Source organism: Hyperoodon ampullatus (genome assembly GCF_949752795.1).
Source record: "Hyperoodon ampullatus genome assembly, chromosome: 8".
Classification (NCBI taxonomy): Eukaryota; Metazoa; Chordata; class Mammalia; order Artiodactyla; family Ziphiidae; genus Hyperoodon; species Hyperoodon ampullatus.
Window position 1 is genome coordinate 109,502,962 of NC_136921.1, and position 13,350 is coordinate 109,516,311.

The following is a 13,350-nucleotide window of genomic DNA, read 5'->3' on the forward strand; positions in this document are numbered from 1 at the left end:
CAGACTACCCAAAAGACAAGAAAATAACAAGGTACATGAGTAGGGCAAAAGAAAAAATACAGACAAAAGAATAGGGATGGCACATGCAACTCTGGGAGGGAGCTGTGAACGAGGAAAAGTTTCCACACACTAGGAAGCCCCTTCACTGACAGAGATGGCGGGATGGGCGGAAGCTTTGGAGCCACAGAGAAGAGCGCAGCAACAGGGGTGCAGAGGGCAAAACAGAGAGATTCCCTCACAGAGGATCAGTGCTGACCAGCACTCACCAGCCCAAGAAGCTTGTCTGCTCACCCGCCAGAGCAGGTGGGGGCTGAGAGCTGAGGCTCGGGTTCGGAGGTCAGATCCCAGGGAGAGGAATGGGGTTGGCTGCATGAACACAGCCTGAAAGGGGGTAGTGTGCTACAGGTGGCAGGGAGGGTGTCTGAGCAAAAGTCTGGACCTGCCTAAGAGGCAAGAGCCTATGGTTTCAGGGTGCACTAGGAGAGGGGATTCCTTCCCTGTCTACCCACAGAAGGCAGAGCATCATGTAAACAAGCTCCAGAGATGGGCATGAGCCACCGCTATCAGCTCAGACCCCAGACACAGGCATGAAATGCTAACGCTGGTGCTGCAGCCACCAAGAATACTGTGTGCAAGCACAGGTCACTAACCACACTTCCCCCCGGGAGCCAGGGTGGCATACCACTGCCAGGGTCCCACAATCCAGAGACAAACACCCCGGGAGAACACATGGCACGCCTCAGGCTGTTGCAATGTCATGCCGGCCTCTGCCCCTACAGGCTCACCCTGCATTCCAGTTATAACTACATACCCCTCCCTCTCCCCAGCCCAATTGAGGAAGAGTCCCCTAATGAGCTGCTGCTTTAACCCTATCCTGTCTGGGCAGGAACAGATGCCTAAGGGTGACCTACATGCAGAGGTAGGGCCAAAACCAAAGCTGAACCCCAGGAACTGTACGAACAAAGAAGAGAAAGGGAAATCTCTCCCAACAGCCACAGGAGGAGCGGATTAAATCTCCACAAACAACTTGGTGTACCTGCATCTGTGGAATACCGGAACAGACAACAACTCATCCCAAAATTGAGGTGGTAGACTTTGGGAGCAACTGTAGTCTTGGGGTTTGCTGTCTGTGACTGATTTGTTTCTGATTTTATGTTTATCTTAGTTTAGTGTTTAGTGCTTGTTACCATTGGTGGATTTGTTTATTGGTTTTGTTTTCTCTTCTTTTCTTCCTCTTATTATTTTTTTACTTTAATATTTAAAAACAAATTTTTAATTTATTATTATTTATTTCTTTTTTTTCTCCCTTTTCTTCTCAGCCATGTGGCTGACTGAGTCTTGGTGCTCTGGACTGGTGTCAGGCCTGAGTCTCTGAGGTAGGAGGGCCAAGTTCAGGACATTGGACCATTAGAGAACTTCTGCCCCAGGTAATAACAATCAGCGAGAGCTCTCCCAGAGATCTCCATCTCAGTGTGAATACCTAGCTCCACCCAACAGCCAGCAAACTCCAGTGATGAATGTCCCATGCCAAACAACTAGCAAGACAGGAACAAAACACCACCCATAACAGAGAGACTGCCTAAAATCATACTAAGTTCACAGACACCCCAAAACACACCACTGGATGTGGTCCTTCCCACCAGAAAGACAAGATCCAGCCCCACACACCAGAACACAGGCATCAGTCCCCTCCAACAGGAAGCCTGCACAAGCCACTGAGCCAACCTCACCACTCGGGGCAGACACCAAAAACAATGGGATCTATGAACCTAGAGCCTGTGAAAAGGAGACCCCAAACACAGTAAGTTAAACAAAATGAGAAGACATAGAAATATGAAGCAGAAAAAGAGGCAAGGTAAAAACCCACCACACCAAACAAATGAAGAGGAAATAGGCTGTCTACCTGAAAAACAATTCAGAGTAAAGATAGTTAAGATGATCCAAAATCTTGGAAACAAATGGAGAAAATACAAGAAATGTTTAACAAGGACCTAGAACTAAAGAGCAAACAAACAATGGTGAACAACACAATAAATGAAATTAAAAATTCTCTAGAAGGAATCAGTGGCAGAAAACGGAGGCAGAAGAATGGATAAGTGACCTGGAAGATAAAATAGTGGAAATAACTACAGCAGAGCAGAATAAAGAGAGAAGAATGAAAAGAATTGAGGACAGTCTCAGAGATGTCAGGGACAACATTAAATGCACCAACATTCGAATTATAGGGGTCACAGAGGAAGAAGATAAAAAGAATGGGTCTGAGAAAATATTTGAAGAAATTATAGTTGAAGACTTCCCTAACATGTGAAATGAAATAGTCAATCAAATCCAAGAAGCACAGAGGTCCCATACAGGAAAAATCCAAGGAGACACACAACAAGATGCATATTAATCAAACTATCAAAAATTAAATAAAAAGAAAAAATATTAAAAGCATCAAGGGAAAAGTAAAAAATAATGTACAAGGGAATCTCCACAAGGTTAACAGCTGATCTTCCAGCAGAAACTCTGCAAGCCAGAAGGGAATGGCAGGATATATTTAAAGTGATGGAAGGGAAAACCTACAACCAAGATTACTCTCCCTAGCAAGGATTTCATTCAGACTCGACGGAGAAATTAAAACCTTTACAGACAAGCAAAATTAAGAGAATTCAGCACCACCAAACCAGCTCTACAAAAAATGCTAAAGGAACTTCTCTAGGCAGGAAGAACAAGAGGAGGAAAACACCTACAAAAACAAACCAAAAACAAGTAAGAAAATAGTAATAGGAACATACATATCAATAATTACCTTAAATGTAAATGGATTAAATGCTCCAACCAAAAGACATAGACTGGCTGAATGGATACAAAAATAAGACCTGTATATATGCGGTCTACAAGACCCAATTCAGACCTAGGGACACATACAGACAGCAAGTGACAGGATGGAAAAAGAAATTCCATGCAAACGGAAATCAAAAGAAAGCTAGAGTAGCAATTCTTATAGCAGACAAAGTAGACTTTAAAAAAAAGACTATTACAAGAGACAAGGAAGGACACTACATAATGATCAAGGGATCAATCCACGAAGAAGATATAACAATTGTAAATATTTATGCACCCAACATAGGAGCACTTCAATACATAAGGCAAATGCTAACAGCCATAAAAGGGGAAATTGACAATAACACAATTACATTAGGGGACATTAACACCCCTCTTTAACCAATGGACATATCATGCAAAATGAAACTAAATAAGAAAACACAAGCTTTAAATGCCACAATAAACAAGATGCACTTAATTGATATTTATAGGACATTCCATCCAAAAACAACATAATACACTTTCTTCTTAAGTGCTCATGGAACATTCTCCAGGATAGATCATATCTGGGTTACAAATAAAGCCTTGGTAAATTTAAGAAAATTGTAATTGTATCAAGTATCTTTTCTGACCACAACACTATGAGACTAGATATCAACTACAGGGAAAAAAACTGTAAAATATACAAACACATGGAGTCTAAACAATACATTATTAATAATCAAGAGACAACTGAAGATATCAAAGAGGAAATTAAAAAATACATAGAAACAACTGGCAATGAAAACACAATGACCCAAAACCTATGGGATGAAGCAAAAGCCATTCTAAGAGGGAAGATTACAGCAATACAACCCTACCTCAAGAAACAAGAAACATCTCAAATAAACAACCTAACCTTACACCTAAAGCAGTTAGAGAAAGAAGAACAAAAAACCCCCAAAGTTAGCAGAAGGAAAGAAATCATAAAAATCAGATCAGAAATAAATGAAAAAGAAATTAAGGAAACAATACCTAAGATCAATAAAACTAAAAGCTGGCTCTTTGAGAAGATAAACAAAATTGATAAACCACCAGCCAGACTTATCAAGAAAAATAGGGAGAAGACTCAAATCAATAGAATTAGAAATGAAAAAGTAAAAGTAACAACTGACACTGCAGAAATACAAAGGATCATGAGAGATTACTACAAGCAACTATATGCCAATAAAGTGGACAACGTGGAAGTAATGGACAAATTCTTAGAAAAGCACAACTTTCTGAGACCAAACCAGGAAGAAATAGAAAATATAAACAGACAGTCACAATCACTGAAATTGAAAACGTCACTATAATTTTTCCAACAAACAAAAACCCACGACCAGATGGCTTCACAGGCGAATTCTATCAAACATTTAGAGAAGAGCTAACACCTATCCTCCTCAAACTCTTCCAAAATATAGCAGACGAACACTCTGAAACTCATTCTATGAGGCACCATCACCCTTATATGAAAACCAGACAAAGATGTCACAAAATACAAAACTACTAGCCAATAACACTGATGAACATAAATGCAAAAATCCTCAACAAAATACTAGCAAAGAGAATTCAACAGCACATTAAAAGGATCATGTACCATGAACAAGTGGGATTTATCCCAGGGATGCAAGGATTCTTCAATATACAAATATCAATCAATGTGATATACCATCTTAACAAATCGAAGGATAAAAACCATATGATGATCTCAGTAGATGCAGACAAAGCTGTTGACAAAATTCAACACATATTTATGATAAAAAATCTCCAGAAAGTGAGCATAGAGGGAACCCACCTCAACATAATAAAGGTCATATATGACAAACCCACAGCCAACATCATTCACAATGATGAAAATCTGAAACCATTTCCTCTAAGATCAGGAAGAAGACAAGGTTGCCCACTCTCACCACTATTATTCAACATAGTTTTGGAAGTTTTAACCACAGCAATCAGAGAAGAAAAAGACATGAAAGGAATACAAATCAGAAAAGAAGAAGTAAAACTATCACTGCAGATGACATGATATTATACACAGATAATCCTAAAGATGCCACAAGAAATCTGCTAGAGGTAATCAATGAATTTGGTAGAGTAGCAGGATACCAAATTAATGCACAGAAATCTCTTGCATTCCTATACACTAATGATGAAAAATCTGAAAGAGAAATTAAGGAAACACTCCCATTTACCATTGCAACAAAAAGAATAAAATACCAAGGAATAAACCTACCTAGGGAGAAAAAAGACCTATATACAGAAAACTATAAACACTGATTAAAGAAATTAAAGATGATACTAACAGATGGAGAGATAAACCATGTTCTTGGATTGGAAGAATCAACATTGTGAAAATGACTATACTACTTAAAGCAATCTACAGATTCAATGCAATACCTGTCAAACTACCAAAGGCATTTTTCACAGAACTAGAACAAAAAATTTCACAATTTGGCTGGAAACACAAAAGACCCCAAATAGCCAAAGCAATTTTGAGAAAGAAAAACAAAGCTGGAGGAATCAGGTTCCTGGACTTCAGACTATACAACAAAGCTACAGTAATCAAGACAGTATGGTATTGGCACAGAAACAAATATATAGATCAGTGGAACAGGATAGAAAGCCCAGAGATAAACCCACACATATATGGTAACCTTATCTTTTATAAAGGAGGAAAGAACATTCAATGGAGAAAAGATAGCCTCTTCAATAACTGGTGCTGGGAAAACTGGACAGCTACATGCAAAAGAATGAAATCAGAACCCTCTCTAACACTGTGCACAAAATAAACTCAAAATAGATAAAAGACATAAATGTAAGGCCAGACACTAGAAAACTCTTAGAGGAAAACATAGTCAGAACACTCTACGGCATAGAATCACAGCAAGATCTTTTTTGACCCTCCTCCTAGAGAAATGGAAATAAAAACAAACAAACAAACAAAAACAAATGGGACCTAATGAAGCTTAAAAGCTCTTGCACAGCAAAAGAAACCATAAATAAGAGGGAAAGACAACCCTCAGAATGGGAGAAAATATTTGCCAACAAAGCAACTGACAAAGAATAAATCTCCAAATATACAAACATCTCATGCAGCTCAATATGAGAAAAACAAACAACCAAATCCAAAAATGTGCAGAAGACCTAAATAGACATTTCTCCAAAGAAGATATACAGATTGCCAACAAACACATGAAAGGGTGCTCAACATCCCTAATCATTAGAGAAATGAAAATCATAACTACGATGAGGTATCACCTCACACCGATCAGAATGGCCATCATCAAAAATATCTACAAAAAATAAATGCTGGAGAGGATGTGGAGAAAAGGGAACCCTCTTGCACTTTTGGTGGGAACGTACACTGTTAGAGCCACTGTAGAGGACATTATGGAGGTTCATTAAAAATCTAAAAATAGAACTACCATATGACCCAGCAATCCTACTACTGGGCATATACCCTGAGAAAACCATAATTAAAAAAGAAGCATGTACCACAATGTTCATTGCAGCTCTATTTACAATAGCCAGGACATGGAAGCAACCTCATTGTCCATTGACAGGTGAAAAGATAAAGAAGATGTGGCACATATATACAATGGAATATTACTCAGCCAAAAAAAGAAATGAAACTCAGTTATTTGTGTTCTGGTGGATGAACCTAGAGTCCGTCATACTGAGTGAAGTAAGTCAGGGGAAAAAAAATACTGTATGCTAACACATATATATGGAATCTTAGCAAAAAAAAAATAAGGTTCTGAAGAATCTAAGGCCAGGACAGGAATAAAGATGCAGATGTAGAGAATGGACTTGAGGACCCAGGGAGGGGCAATGGTAAGCTGGGTCAAAGTGAGAGAGTGGCATTGACATATATACACTACAAAATGTAAAGTATATAGCTAGTGGGAAGCAGCCGCATAGCACAGGGAGATCAGCTTCGTGCTTTGTGACCACCTAGAGTAGTGGGATAGGGAGGGTGGGAGGAAGACACAAGTGGTAGGGCATATGGGGAGATATATATATATATATATATATATATATATATATATATATATATATATATATCTTATTCACTTTGTTACACAGCAGAAACTAACACAACAGTGTAAAGCAATTATCCTCCAATAAAGATGTTTAAAAAAAAAGGTACCATGCAGGCAGTTCCTATTTGATGATGCATTCAAAAACTCCCCTCCTGAACAAGTGGCCATTTGTGGCCCTAAAATGTAAACTGAGGTCCCAGGAGCTGACATGCTGGATGAAGAAATGGTAAAGTAGGCCTTCAGTTCCCAGCTGTGGAAATCAGGTTTTTTTCTTGTGTCTCTGGGGTTTATATCACCCGTGGTCTCTCTTGAGGGTGAGAAGGAAGAGATTAAGAGAGTTGATGTGGATACTATGAACTGGTCCTGAGCTGAAACAGCTTGTCAGTGACTATAAGTAGTCCCAGGAGAGGGTAATGAGTGTCAGGGAGTGGCCACGGTGTGAACACTACAGTTATCCCCTCCAACAACGAATTCCGCTGGGATGGACACTCTTAGAAACACAGTGTAACAACTGGTCCTTTTCCTGCTGTCTCTTTGCAGCAGTGAACAGTGATAGGTCACAGAGAAAGCAGGGTTCCCTCTCAGGTCCCCATTCCCGGGTGGTTTATTTGGAGAGTTATTTTTCTCATGAAGTTCCCTGGAGCCCAGAAGGCTGTCAGTCTATTAAAGCAAAGGAAAGAGAATTAGTAACACTCTCTTATTTCCAAGGTATAATAACCTGCCCTATAAATCCACCCAAGACCTGCTGTTAATCTTTACTCTATGTGGGAAGCAACTGCTATTATTGGTGCTGCATTGAGAATAGGACACTTTATTACTTTTTAAGCCATAAAATACCTCTCTAGCCAGAAGTGGCTAATTCTCCAAGACCATTTGGGGTGGATGCCCTGTGCTCTGTGACTAGTTTGGAAAGCAGAATAGTCATCCAAAGGCAGCAGGTACAGTTCTAAATTATTGGAGCTTAAAATGCACCATCATAAAGAAAAGTATGCCTTGGGAGAATACAGAAGTAAGTTTATGTCTATAAAGCAATCTTTCCCAAATGAGATCCATACAGCTGGCACTTTGCAGGACTATTGTAAAAGCAACAATAACAAAAATTGTTCTGAAGTCAGTTTAAGAACTATATCGAGCAGGTTTAAATGAATTACTGTAAAATTTCTGAGCCTAATTGTGAATCTCTAGGAGATGTATAATAGGTAATATTTCCCAAATGTATTTAGTCATGAACAAGCTCCCTCCTTTCTTTTGAGGAGGGCACTAAACAACATATCTTGGCCTGTGTGTTATTTAGAAAAATATGTGAGGTATGTTTTTCTTTACTGATATGAATTAGTGATAATTTTCTAACTTTTGTGGTTATTGAATCTTAACAGATCAAGCTATCTGCTAATTACTTCTCTTCAGATCTGATTTTACATCATCTAAATAAGACCACTCCCTCCTCTGATGCATGGGTAAACAGTTTCCAGTTTGCGTAAAGGGATGATTTTGCCCAAAGGCAAAGGTTATTTAATTATCCAGTAACAACCTTCTGGGGTGAGGCAAAAAGCCACCAGTTTATCAGTGTGAGTATCGTATGCTTGCCTGTTATTGGGATTTATTTTTCCATATTTCCCAGGCGTTTGGAGCCACATCCCCAATCATTTTTCGATAAGTGACTCTTATGGATATAAAAGAAAATGTCTTTAATCAAGAGACAGGAAGAGGAAGGCAGAAAAAGGAAAACAGTCTGACCATCTAGATACACTGGTCTCCATGATTATTCATAAGACAATTCAAATAAGCAGATGCCATGGAGAGTAATTAAACCTTTCTTGTGTTCTCACTGGAATGTAAAAACAGTGCTGCTTTTGATGATAAAGTATCTGTGTCCCATATTCAAGAGTACTCACAAAAAGGATACCTCATTACCTTGTTAATCATCAGAGAACAGGAACATTTTTGGCTACTGCACTTTCTCATGATCGCATTTCCTTTAGGCACAGAACCAAGCCCCCTTATGAAACACTTTTCACACCTCAAACAGTTCATCCACTTTCTTGCTTGCAGACTTCTAGCAATTAGCTGGTGTGTCTTTTTGGTCTAAAGAATTTTATTTTTGTCCCTTTAGATAGTTCTGTCACCTAAAACGTGAAGTTATATCAGCCCCCAAGGGATGTTCAGTCTGTGCTCTTGAAAGCTTTTTGAACTTGCAGAACCTGTCATTGCTGGAGAGAATGGCATTCTTTGCCTGAACTGATTATCTAGAAAAGTTGATAGCCTTCCACCTTCTACCAAGTCTGCACTTCTTTATCTCTTTCTCATTTCCCAAGAAAGGCAGATCACAAGAGAAGGATTTGCTGCCTGGGACACACTGAGGGGGCAGGCAGCAAATAACTGTCCACACAGCTCTCCCATTTGGTCCAGGTACAAACCAGCCAGCACAAGCAGTGTCCCTTCATCTGAGTGGCTCTGGGTAGCATTTTGGAGAAAAGGAAAAGAGACTCAGAAGAACCACTGAACTAAGCTTGTTTCCTAGTTGCTCACAATTTTTATGCCTCCATATACTTTGGTCAGTCATAGAGTTTAAGTAGGATTCATTCAACAACTATTTCTTCATAACCTACTAGGTCTTGCAGATACAGAAGGGAGCAAAACAAGGCAACACACACCCCCATCCCCGACTCTATAAAATGTACAGTTTGTTGCTTCAGAGATAATATTAGCTAATGCTTATTGAGTGTGAATGAATCAGGTACCATTTTGATTGCACTGAACCTGTTCATAAATCTCACATCCACCCAGTGAGCTGACACATTCCATTGTTATCCCTATTTTACAGAAGAGAAAATAAGGAAATATACAGATAAATTGTCCATGATAATATGACTAGTAAGTAGGGGAACCTGGATTTAAACGCAATAAATTTGACTCCAGAGCCTAGCACTCAATTAATATGCTCATTCCTGGTGCTAACTGAGCACACAGTCCAAATTGTTCTGGAGATGGAGTCCTAGGGATGGACTTGTTCCTCCACTATAGCTCTATTTCCTGAATATGTTGTCCCCTATGTCTGTTGTGAATGTGCCTTTGAAATTATCTTGAAAGAACATACATTCTTCGTGGAGCATCCTTAAAAAAGCTTAAAAATAACTTCTGGGAAGGTGCTATCTATAATAGTAAATGAAATCACAGCGAGTGAGACTAAATATACCTGATTTTTGTTCCTATGTCACCATCTTAGTTCATGTATTAGTTAGCTAGAGCTGTGTGAGATAATAGCAAATACATAGTGGTGTCTGTCCTGGGTTCCTGGAACAGAGCTTCTGCAACCCTTGTATTTTCCTAAGTGATAAGAGCACTGGGAGCATCTCTTGTTCTAATATTTGTCCTTGACCCCATCCCAGATGCAGGGCTCCTGAAACCCTTGTAAATTCCTGAGTGATAAGAACACTAAGAGTGAGAGGGCAGACAGCAGAAGTAAGAAGAACTACAGTCCTGCAGCCTGTGGAACAAAAGCCACATGCACAGAAAGATAGACAAGATGAAAAGACAGAGGGCTATGTACAAGATGAAGGAACAAGATAAAACCCCAGAAAAACAACTAAATGAAGTGGAGATAAGCAACCTTACAGAAAAAGAATTCAGAATAATGATAGTGAAGATGATCCAGGACCTCGGAAAAAGAATGGAGGCAAAGATCGAGAAGATGCAAGAAATGTTTAACAAAGACCTAGAAGAATTAGAGAACAAACAAACAGAGATGAACAATATAATAACTGAAATGAAAACTACACTAGAAGGAATCAATAGCAGAATAACTGAGGCAGAAGAATGAAAAACTGACCTGGAAGACAGAATTGTGGAATTCACTGCTGTGGAACAGAATAAAGAAAAAAGAATGAAAAGAAATGAAGACAGCCTAAGAGACCTCTGGGACAACATTAAATGTAACAGCATTCACATTATAGGGGTCCCAGAAAGAGAAGAGAGAGAGAAAGGACCCGAGAAAATATTTGAAGAGATTATAGTTGAAAATTCCCCTAGCATGGGAAAGGAAAGAGCCACCCAAGTCCAGGAAGCACAGAGAGTCCCATACAGGATGAACCCAAAGAGAAACATTCCAAGACACATAGTAATCAAACTGGCAAAAATTAAAGACAAAGAAAAATTATTCAAAGCAGCAAGGGAAAAATGACAAATAACATACAAGGGAACTCCCATAAGGTTAACAGCTGATTTCTCAGCAGAAACTCTACAAGCCAGAAGGGAGTGGCATGATATACTTAAAGTGATGCAAGGGAAGAACCTACAACCAAGATTACTCTACCCAGCAAGGATCTCATTCAGATTCGATGGAGAAATCAAAAGCTTTACAGACAAGCAAAACCTAAGGGAATTCAGCAACACCAAACCAGCTCTACAACAAATGCTAAAGGAACTTCTCTAAGTGGGAAGCACAAGAGAAGAAAAGGATCTACAAAAACAAACCCAAAACAATTAAGAAAATTGTCATAGGAACATGCATATTGATAATCACCTTAAACATGAATGGATTAAATGCTCCAACCAAAAGACAAAGGTTTGCTAAATGGGTACAAAAACAAGACCCATATATATGCTGTCTACAAGAGATCCACTTCAAACCTAGGGACACATACAGAATGAAAGTGAAGGGCTGGAAAAAGATGTTACATGAAAATGGAAATCAAAAGAAAGCCAGAGTAGCAATACTCAGGGCCTTTTAGTTAGAGATGCCTCTGTTTCTTTACTCCTGTGTTCAAAACTATGCAAAACCAACTGTTCATCCTCTTGCTGCCTTTCCAGGACTGTTAAAGCACTGTTCTTTTGGAGCACTCATTCTCTAAACTGCAGTTTGGAGCTGTCCCAGCTATTTAAAGCTGTTCTCCTTAAACTGAGACTAAATCCTACTCTTTTGGAAAAACGACCTTCACTTCAGAGGAGATCATGTTTTCTGCCCATTCCTTCCTTCTACTTCCCTCTTAAGAAGCCCTGTGCTCAGAGAGCTTGGTGATTTATTTTTTGCTTGATGTCAAAAAGAAACCTTCCCCATGCACCACAAAAATCTTTCCTGGAACATAGGTGTTTCAAAACCATGACCGTGTTTTGCAGTTAGTATACACTGCATAGACTGCCTAGCAATCCCTCCAAGAGCCAGAGGTGAGCATGATCAACTTATTTGATTGGATGCCCTTCAAGTTTAGGAAGGTCCCATTCTTATGCCCCAGCAGATAAGACAGAGCCCTGGATGGCTGTGGCTGTGATTAGATAACTTCTGATGATTTTATTTCCCTTACTGAGCTGCTGCTTCTGGGTTAAATTCATTTTATTACCTGTCCATTTTTTTTTTTTTTTTTTGAGGTACGCAGGCCTCTCACTGTTGTGGCCTCTCCCGTTGCGGAGCACAGGCTCTGGATGCACAGGCTCAGCGGCCATGGCTCACGGGCTTAGCTGCTCCGTGGCATGTGGTAACCTCCCGGACCAGGGCACGAACCCATGTCCCCCGCATTGCAGGCGGACTATCAACCACTGCACCACCAGGGAAGCCCTAATTGTCCATTTTTAAAGAAAGACTGACAATGTCACTGTAATAGGTCAGGAGTCTGAGCTCAGGGTTGGTCAAAGGTACAGGGAGGAAGGTGGATAAAAATAGGTGGGTAAAATAGGAGGGTTGGCAAGTACAGCCAGGACAACCGTGTTCACCGTGCATACTAATAAAGGCCAGAATCTCCTCATTTATCTCTGGTGGGAAGTTCTGATGGTTTCACAGGATCAAACTCAAATCATATTCAAACTTGGGGGCTTCCCAGAGGGCGCTGAAGCACTGGCAGAGCCCACCTGCACTCCCACTTTGGCACTCCAGGATCAGAGTTGGGTTTGGAGATGGGGTTGTTGTAACCCCAGGGAGGTGAGCAGAGAGGAGGAGTTGATTACCGGTCTCCTCTGACTCTCTGGCCTAAATTGCCTAGCTTCACAGGAGGGACAGAGTTTTGCTTTCAGCAACTGATGGGGCGCTTCCAGGCTGGTGGGGTTGCCCAGTGGCCCGACAGCCTGACAGGCTGACTGCGGTGTGACCGCCCTTTGTTTCTTCAGAATCTGTACATCAGGAGGTGCATGGCTGCGGGAGCCCATTCACCGCCCTCCCCCAAGGGGGATGGCACCTTCCCTGGCTGTACCCTATGATCACCAGGTACTTGAAATGAATGCAAGGTTTTTGACTTCAAGGAAGAGCTCACATAACCCCTTCTGCCTCATGATGTGTGGGATTTACTATAATGGAAGGACATTATAAAGAACAGGTAGAAAACTCACCTGTTGGTCTCCATGTAGGAGTTTATTTTGAATGAATCCCTCCTACACGAGTAGATATCAGAGGTTTATTTTTGTTCCCGTGTGTGTAGTTGTGGCAGAGGATGTAGGTATGGTGATTTGAAGCCCTCAAAGAAATATTCTCAGAATTCTCAAGACTTCTCTT